The sequence below is a fragment of the Anser cygnoides genome, chromosome 20 (genome assembly GCF_040182565.1).
Source record: "Anser cygnoides isolate HZ-2024a breed goose chromosome 20, Taihu_goose_T2T_genome, whole genome shotgun sequence".
NCBI classification, from domain to species: domain Eukaryota; kingdom Metazoa; phylum Chordata; class Aves; order Anseriformes; family Anatidae; genus Anser; species Anser cygnoides.
Genome location: NC_089892.1, coordinates 10,295,077 through 10,304,185, shown reverse-complemented (window position 1 = coordinate 10,304,185; position 9,109 = coordinate 10,295,077). Strand labels below are relative to the sequence as shown.

Sequence of the window (9,109 nt, the reverse complement as noted above, 5' to 3'; positions counted from 1 at the left end):
CGAAGTTGGGTTTGCTGTTCACTCAGCAAAAAAAAACAACCAACCAACCAAAAAAAAAACAAGAGTGAAAATCATTTACAGGAAACCAAGCACTAGGTGATGAAGACCACAGGGTTACCCTAGTGCAGTGTCTCCTCTTCCAGCCTGGCTAAGGAGTGTGCTGGGGGTGGTGGGGGACATGCTGGCACCAGGGCAGTGATGGGAGCCCTTGGGGACACAGCAGTGACCAGGGGTAGCACGGGGTATGAAGCCGTAGCCCAGGGACATGGCAGGGCCCTGAGATACACGGGTGACCCAGCAGTGCCATGGGATACACGAGGTAACTTAGGCCATGGCAGGCATGTGAGGTGCACCGGGGAAACACAGCTAGACCCTGAGGCGCAAGGGGTCACCAGGGAACATGGCAGCACCCTGAGACATGTGAGGACACAGGAACATGGCGCACCCTGAGGCACATGAGGACACAACAGGGCTGCAAGGCACACAGGGGACACGGGGCTCAGCCCTGAGGTGCGCTGAGGCACATGGGGACACGGTGGTGCCCTGAGGCACACAAGGACACAACAAGGCAGTGAAGCACTTGAGGGACACAGGGCTCAGCTCTGAGGTGCCCTGAGGCACACGGGAGACATGGGGCTCAGCCCTGAGGAGTGCTGAGGGCCATGGGGACACGGTGCTCAGCCCTGGGGTGCACTGAGGGTCATGGGTCCAGCCCTGAGGTGTACTGAGCGACACAGGGCTCAGCACTGAGGTGTCATGAGGGACATGGGGACACAGGGCTCAGCCCTGAGGTGCACTGAGGGACACGGTGCTCAGCCCTGTGGAGCACGGAGGGACACAGTGCTCAGCCCTGAGGTCTGATGGGGGACATGGGGACACAGAGCTCAGCCCTGAGGTCTGATGAGAGACATGGGGACCCAGAGCTCAGCCCTGCGGAGCACAGAGGGACACGAGGCTCAGCCCTGAGGAGCACAGAGGCACGCAGCGCCCCGAGGCACGCAGCAGGCACAGGCACAGGGCACAGCCCGGCCTTATCGAGGCACCGAGAGACGACGCTCCCGGGGGCTCCGAGCCGGCCCCGCTCCGTGCCCCAGCAGCGGCCGCTCCCCCCGTTCCCTCCCTCAGCGCCGCGGCCCCGGCAGCCCCCGCCGCCCGCGGGCTGTCGCTTTAAGAGCGGCGAAGCCGCGGCCGCCCCCGCCCTCGCCCTCCCGGCGGCCGAAAGGGGCCGGGACGCAGCGCGGCCGCCCGCAGCCGCCGGCCGGGCCCTCAGGTAAGCGGCAGCGCCCGGCCCCGCGCCGCCACCACCGGGGGAGGCGCTGCCCGGGGCGGCTCCGCTCCGCCCCCCCCCGCCGGCAGCCCGCGGCGCTCGGTGCGGGGCCCGGGGCGGGGAGCGGCGGCCGAGCCGGGGGCTCGGTGCCCGCCGTAGGCCCCGCTGCGCCCTCCCGGGGCCGGCGGCGGCTCCTGGCGGCCGGTTCCGGGCTCTGGGGCACGGCCGGGGCCCCTCGGAGCGGCCCCGGGGCCTCGGTTGCCTCCCGCCCCCGGAGCCGCGTTCCCCTCGGGGCTGGGGGTGGCACGCACAGGGCTGGCTGCCTTGGCTCCTCGGCTGCCTTGTGGTTTTTTTTCCCCTTTCTGAAAGCATTCCTTTTTTTTTTTTTTCTTTATTTCTTTTTCTTTTCCCCTCCTTAAGTAGGGTTCTGTGGGAAAGCATCGCTTTTAAACTTTTGTTCGGGCTTTTTTTTTTTCTCTGGTTGCCGCTCGGTGTTTGGGTTTCTGGTGATGTTAATGCGTTCCCCTCTGCCTTTCTGCACCGGGTCCCTGGCGTGGTTTTGTTTCTCCGGCTGGTCAGGATTCTCGGGGGGGTTAATTTGGGGCAGAGGGAGATAGAAGCAAAGATAAAATACGAGAGTGTGACCCTGTTTTTTTTGTCTGTTCCTCTGGTGGAATTTTTAAGCGCAAAAGGGAAGAGGAAAGAAAAGAAAGAGTGATAAAGTGGAACTCTGTGTGCTTGGCTTTGTTGGGGTAGAAAGGGGAAAAATGTTACAAGGGAACAACACCGAGACTCCTGTTTCACTGCTTTTTGTGCTCAGAGATTGAAAGATAAATCAGCGCTTTGAAACGCTTCGGTCTCAAATGCTGAGCTCTTCTGTCTCTAATGGACTCCTTTGGAAAAAGAAAAAAAAAATATATTGTAAAAAGCGTAGCAGCGGTTTCCTGCTGGAGCCAGAAGCAGCGGTGTGCGGGCAGGGCCCCGCTCCCCTCCAGCAGCCCCCAGGCCCTGTTAGCAGGGTGCTGCTGCCCGGCCGGCCGAGCGCCCCCAGCCGCGTGGGGCAACGAGGAGCTCCCCGGGAACTAGCTGTGGTGCCTCTCGTGGCTTGTCCTGGCCTCTGGTGTCTAATCGAGGAAAGCAATTGCATTTTGATGAGACCTAATTCTATTACCCCGGTGCGTGCTTGTCCCCCGGGAGACGTCAGGGTGTGCTGGCTTTCTGCTGGCAGCGAGTGCTCCGTGGCCTTCCGATGGCTGCAGGCTGCGGTCAGATCGCTGCCCTGTCTTCAACTTTCAGGAGCCGACCACGAGAGACCCTGAGGCTCGGTTTCCTTTTCCTGCCCTGGGAATTGCCCAGGTGACCTCCTCCTCCCCTGGCGTGGGCTCCGTGCCTTTCCCAGGAGCTTTCTTCTTTCTCATTCACCTCGCTGTCCAAGAAGACTTTTTATTTTTTATATTTTTTTGGCACATCTTCACTGAATTTGGTTTGTACACAGTGACAGCCCCGGCCTTGGAGAGGCCGTGAGATGAGGGAGATGGAGAGGTCTGTGGTGAGGGAGGGAGAGCCAAGAACAACACCTGGGTGTCACTGAAAGCTCTCAGCTTGTGACGGAGGAGGGTGTTCAAAGCACGCGGCTGTCAGCTGGGGCTTGAGGCAGTTCCATGGGTGGAACCGGGTGGAGATTGGATCCTCCAGCCCTGAACGGCCACTACGGAGATGGTGGCAAAAAGTTGCCTTTCTCTCCAAATACCCTGGAGCTGTCTCAGCTGGAGCAGAGATGCTACGGGACCTGGACGGGGTGATTTTTCTGTAGCAGCGCTGCTTGCTGCTGCAGCTCTGTGCCACCCGATGTGGTCGCTGGCTGCCGTTGCTGCAGGTGTCCTCGAGTAACTTCAAAGTGGTTGAAATGTCCAAGAACCGGGGTCTTGGAGCACTCTGCTTGTTCCGTGTTCCTTGCGAGATGGCTCTTTCCTGGGGAGTTTGCCCGCAGTGGGGGCCCTGGCGGGATCAAGGATGTCCTGTGTGAGTGCTTTTGGACTATGGAGTAACAGCCTGGAGCCCCTTTGAGTGAGCGACCGGGGCAGGGAGCAGCATGTCCAGGTGCTGTGCTCTCCCTGTGGATGCTCTCAGCTGGCCTGAGACCATCCAGGGAAGTCAGAGGCATGGAAGAGGCTTGGGCATCCAGAAAGGGGGAGGCGTTGAGAGGAGAGGCAGATCTCACGTGGAGCCAGCGCCCACAGCACAGGGTGGCTGCCTCTGCCAGGCACGCCCTGGCTGGATGGGCTCAAGGCAGGTTCTCTGTGGGCCCGGGGTGGGACTTGCTGCTTGGTTCCCTTATTCCCTAAATGTTCTGCCATCCCCTTGGGCCATTTGTCTCTGCTCCTGTTTGCCAAACACCGCCTGCACTGCTCTTATGCTGCAGCTGTTTTTGCAGGTTCCCGGTTACTGCACAGTTGTTCTTACTGTATTTGTTTTAGTGGTTATAAACTGATTTTTAAAAAGGAGTTGGAACTTGAGCCGGAAAGTCTCCTTCTTCTTTTCCTCCATGATTTGGTTGAGAAGCTGCACTGTGGGGTGCAGCAGCCGAGCCCGGTGGTGTTGCCCCCGCTCTCCCTCCTTACCGCGAGGTGCGTGCCCAGGGACATGGGGGCAGCGGTCCTCTGCTGGGCAGGGCGCTTTGCGTTTAGTAGCTGGCGTACGTTTGGGGGTGTCTGCTCTTAATCTTACAAAATTAGGAACTTGGAGACTTTTTTTTTTTTTTCTCTCACAACACTTTGTGTAGCCTGAATGTTTGCAGTCAAGCAGAGCTAAAGGTCTATTTTTTCCTTAAAGAACCAGTTTCTTTAGGGCAGCGTTTCAAATTCGCGTGAGGCTGAGTCGCGTTTGGAGCTAGAAGGTGCCGCTGTTGACCAGGACGGTCACACTGTGACTCCGTCACCCCGTCCTGTACAGAACAAAGCCCCTCGCAGGGATTCTCATGGTCATTTCTGGAGTGGTTGAATCACCATCCCTGGAGGTGTTTAGAAGTCATGTAGATGTGGTGCCTGGGGACATGGCTTAGCGGTGGACAGCAGGGCTGGGTTCATGGCTGAACTTGATGATCTCAGAGGTCTTTTCCAGTCTAAATGACTCCATGACTTCAAGAACTAGTGATTGTGCCAGAGCTGATCTTTTTAGTACTTAGCGAGTGACTTTAGTGAAGAGACAAACTGAGGGAGATCCCAGCCCCAGCGTGGTTAACTTGATCCTCTGCTCTCATGGTGATTAATGCATTTTACCTTTCCCCTCTGATTTTTGCTTCCTTCTGCTTGTTTCATAACAGTTACTTTTGCGAATTGAATTGAAAATAGGCGCTGGAAGTGGTGAATAATCACTTCCCTTGGAATAATCCCGGGCTGGGAAGAGCCAAGGATTCATTCCTCATGATCTCTTGTTAGAAACAGGCAAACTTTTTTTTTTTTTTTCCTTCCTGTATGCTGTGTAGAACATTGAACAGCGATTTCTATCCAAGAACTTCAAGGAAGAAATTTCCAAGTACTTGAATGACCAGCTGGGGGCAGGTAGGAAAGGGCTGCCTGGGTGTCGGGGCCGAGAGCTGAGGCAGGGTGTAAGCGCTTTCATGGAAAGACGTGAAAAGCAAGGAGGTCTGATCCTCCTGCCTCCCCTTTGGGGTTTCAGAGCAGCAGTCCCTGTTCTCCTGAAAGCTCAGGGGCTGCAGTTCTGCATGTGCAGGCACGAGAGCGGTGCTGCCTGTTCTGCTACCACCATGGTGCTCCTCCTCAGGGAACAAGGCGCAGCTGGCCCCGCAAAGACGGGCAGATAGCAGAGTCTGGGAAGCTGCTGCTGCGCTTCTTCCTTGCTCTTTGCTCTGCTCGCACTTCCCCAAGGCTTTCACCAGGAAGGAAAGCGTGCGTCCCTGTGGGGACGTAGCACAGGGCGGAGCGTAGGGCTTGGGGATGCTCCTGGAGCTTCACCGCAAGCTTGGGGAAAGTTCTTCTGCATCACTTGAATCAGCTTCAGAGTGAAGGTGGCTCTCCAGGAGCTTGTTCCCTTACTTCTCTTCAGAGCTCCCGCTCTGCCGGTGGCTCCTCTCCGTGGGAGCGCCTGGGATCTGCGAGCTGGCTGTGGGAAGTGCTGATACACGTCCAGAATCCAGAAGTGGAGAAAATACTGTCTTACGTCCAGGTTACTGCTCTCACCTCTTTAATGGATTCCTTTTCCGGATGGTGCTCAACTTGCAGCTCAGAGCTTTTTTTTACACTCTTAAGAGCCTGCTTAAAGTGAAAGAGTTTGCACAGAAACGTGAGTGCTCGCAGGCTGCGGAGATTCAAAACGTGATGCTGCAGTGAGGCGCCGGCAAACCGTCCTGGTGTCTGGAGCTGTGTGGGAGGAGAGATGGCTTCTGGGCTGTGTGACCCCAATGGGGAGAAGAGCAGCTGGGGTTTAACAAACTGGTTAAAACCGTGTAGGCCCCCAAATTCTCAGGAGACATCTCTGCTTTCCTAGAAGCTTCCTTTAACAAGCTGATTTCTCAGGCTGATTGCTTGCAGATGAGCTCATGCAGTGTATTTTGTAGGGAAAGAATCTGAGCTTGGGCTGGGGAGCCAGGGAGCTTTAACACACCAGTCACATGCCCAGTGGCCTCATGGCACACGCAAAACACTAGAGGCTGTGAAAGCAGCCGTCTTCAGGACGGCTTTGTGCTCCAAAAAGAGCTCGCTGAATACGAAGCGTGCCAAGGGATGCTCCTGAGCGCTGGGTCCTGTTGCTTGGACAGCAGCAGGAGAGCGAGGAAGTATTTCATCTTTCCTCAGCTCTGTTTCTCTCTTTAGCGTGTGTGGCGCTGGGCTAAGCCCAAGCGAGGGAAAGCTCTCATCTGCCTTAATTCCCCGGCCCTTTTTCTGCTGGCGTCAGCAGAGGAATTTGTGTAGGATTGATGATATTTTTGCTCTTAATGCATCAGAACCTAGTGAGCAGCGAAGCCTTAATGCTAGCGTTGTGCTGCGGGGGATCCCGCAGACCTCTGGGCCCTCTCCAAAGGGATGTTTTCCACCTCTCTCGACAGCAGCCGGGCTGAAGGTGTCCTTACTGGGAAGGCCTGCTCTTCCAGAACCATCCCGGGCACGGTTTAAGGATGTTGAGTTACATAAAGCTTTTGTGGGGTGGTGGTGGGTTGGCGCTCCCAGCGAGCGGAACGAGCTGAGCTTTGTTGCCAGTAGCTTTAAGCACAGCCTGTTCTCACAGGCCAGGTGGGAAGGTAACCCTTCTGATGGGTCTCCTTGTGCCCGGAATGATTCCCTCTTCTGAGTCAAGGACGTATTACTTCCACAAAGCTGTTTGATCTGGGGGGAGTTTCACTGATACTGGTTACGGAAATGGGAGCTGAAGAGCTCCCTGTTTCCAGTCTCTTAAAAATGAAATAAAGTTAGACTAGGCAGGGATAACTTCAAATCAAAACCTGAAATCTGACGGTGGTTTATGTAACGTGAAGGCAGGCGTGTAGAAGGCAAGACGCATTAAACCAGCTGCCTCTGCACCGCGCTGCTCTGCCTGCAGTGCAGTCTGTTCTGTGGGTCGCCTCTGGGAGCTTTTGCTGAAACAAGTGGGAGCAAGTCGGCCCTCCGGGTGGGCACAGACGTGGTGGCGCTGCTCTTGTGTCACTTCTGCACATCTGTTCCTCCGGAGCTCCGTAGACGTTCTCCCCAGGGCATGCCTGCACATGGATATTTCGTAGAGCTGCTTAGGGTTCTCGTGAGCGTGTAGTCCAATGCAAGTTAAAATATCCGCTTTGTGTCATTGTGATTTATTTTCTAGGTAAAATCGTTGTGAACGTGACTTGATTTGGTTCCATTTCCTTATGTACTGCCTAATAATCCCAGGATCATATATTATATTTTTTTCCTAACGAAGACAACTGGTAAAGCACTTGTTGCTCCGGCTGATTGCACTGAGGTTGTTTATTTTTCAGAGCAGCTCGACCGTGTCTTCCTTCACGCTGCTCCTGGACGGGATCCTGCTGGCCTGGTGGCGGGCCGGCTGCCCACCTGGAGACCGTGCACACGCATGGGAGGTGCGGGTCTGTACCCGAGAAGCGCTTCCCAACCCTCGGTTTGCCCGTGGAGCATTAAAACGCCCGCCCGCTCAGAGCTGGTGCTCGCAGAACGCGTGAGCGAGGAATTAACTGGGTGGGGTTGTCCCAAAATCTGGGTTTGGGGCCTGTCTGCTCCGAAGGCAGCAGCTCTCTGGGTGTTTGCTTGGACGGGCTCCCGGCGTGGATGATGCTCTCCTGACCTGGTTTGACTTCCCTTCGTGATGCCTGGGTACCGAGCCCAAATCTGCCTGCAGAGCCGCAGGGTCGGGAGAGCCTGACACGAGGTGGCAGGGAGGTGGCGGTTTTGGATGTGCCATGGGGATGGAGGAGAGGGCGAGGGGAGGGAGGGACAAAGCAAACAGTCATGCTTCTTCCCGAGGATTGTCGTACGTCCCGAGCCTGCCAGCTGCGATTTGGGAGCCAGGAGAAGAGGGCGGGGTATTCTCTTCCAACCAGATGAATTTATGCAGCGCAAATGAAAAGCGAGTTTCTCTGGGAATAGCATTTAAGGTGTAAAAATGTCCCACCCATCAGCAACGGAGAACTGCTGAGGGGCGAGCAGAGGCAGAGCTGCAGAGCACGCTGTCTTTTCAGCCTTTATTTTTCCTTGAAGGATGAGAAGCTGGGCATGTTCTGCTGCGTGTTTCGTTTGGTGCTGGTCTCGGTCACTCGTGCTGTGTTCTTACTGAGAGCTAACGCTAGCCAAGCTTCAGGTTTCATCACCCACCCGTATTACTGTTGTGTTATTTCACTTGTGCTCGTTTGTTTCTGCCTGTCAAAGCGCACTCACAGGCAGAAATAGCTGGGGCACTGGTATGAAAACGTCAGCCTGTGGTGGGTGCCTTTCCCTGCACGCAGGGCTGCCCCGCAGCGAGAAGCCGTCACACCTTCGTGCTGGGGAAGGCGATGGGCCAGGAAGATTTCCTTCGTTCCTGTGTTTGCAGAGGAGCTGAGCTGGGGATGCCTGTGAGCACGGGCGTGTTGTGAGCTGTGATATTGGTGGGGCTGAGGCGCGGGCCACACGCTGCGACCCAGCAGGTGAGAACAGATCTCAGGCTCGCAGCGCCAGGCTCGCGGCCAGCTTCCTCGCTGCCCCCCCACGGGGGTCCCAACGCTCTGAGTCCGTCCCGCGTGCGTTGCTTTGCAGTGGTGAGTTTCGTGTTGGTCCGGATTGTGGTGGGCACTATTAAAGTAACCCCACTCCACAAAGTATCTTTCCTCCCGTCAGCTTGATGCCATCCATCCGCACGGCTGGCAGCGATCTTGCAGCTTCCCCTGCGTGTCAGAGCAACCTGGGCCCGGCTTCATCCCAAGAACAGGAGTGGGCAGCCCCTCGTGCAGGCGTGCTGCCCTCTTCCCGAGGGCTCAGCCCCCCGCCTTTAGCAGTGGCTCGGGCTCCAGGGTGGCATTTTTGGCCTCCTCCCAGCACTGGAAGGACACGGAATAGCAGCAGTGCCTCTGAGACCTCCCTGGAGCACAGACTTAGCGGGAAATCACTTTGCTAAGTTGCTGCAAACTTCTTGCGAGCTCATGGCCGCCTCGCTTTTAACTTGTGTTTGTGAAGTCTTGCGAGCTTTTGCACTTGAATACACAGCTGAAGTTAAATGCCAGGAAGAAATCTCTTATGGCGGGTGCTAATTTGTGCTGGGACAGTCTGACGCAGTGTGCTGACCCCGTCTGAGACCTGTGCGGCGCGTTGAGGCACGGGCACTGGTACTCCAGTATCCCTGCCAGGACGCGGTCAGCCCAGA

The 9,109-nt window shown here is 56.4% G+C and overlaps 1 protein-coding gene across 1 annotated transcript in view; it reads left to right on the top strand.

The window, feature by feature from the left end:
• The first annotated feature begins 1,117 nt into the window (after positions 1–1,117).
• The window catches only part of LOC106037098 (discoidin domain-containing receptor 2-like), a 60,344-nt gene continuing 52,352 nt past the window's right edge, over positions 1,118–9,109 (top strand). The window contains exon 1 of the mRNA XM_048050674.2: positions 1,118–1,270. The gene's annotated coding sequence lies outside the window, so the exon portion shown is untranslated. The remainder of the gene's footprint in view (positions 1,271–9,109) is intronic.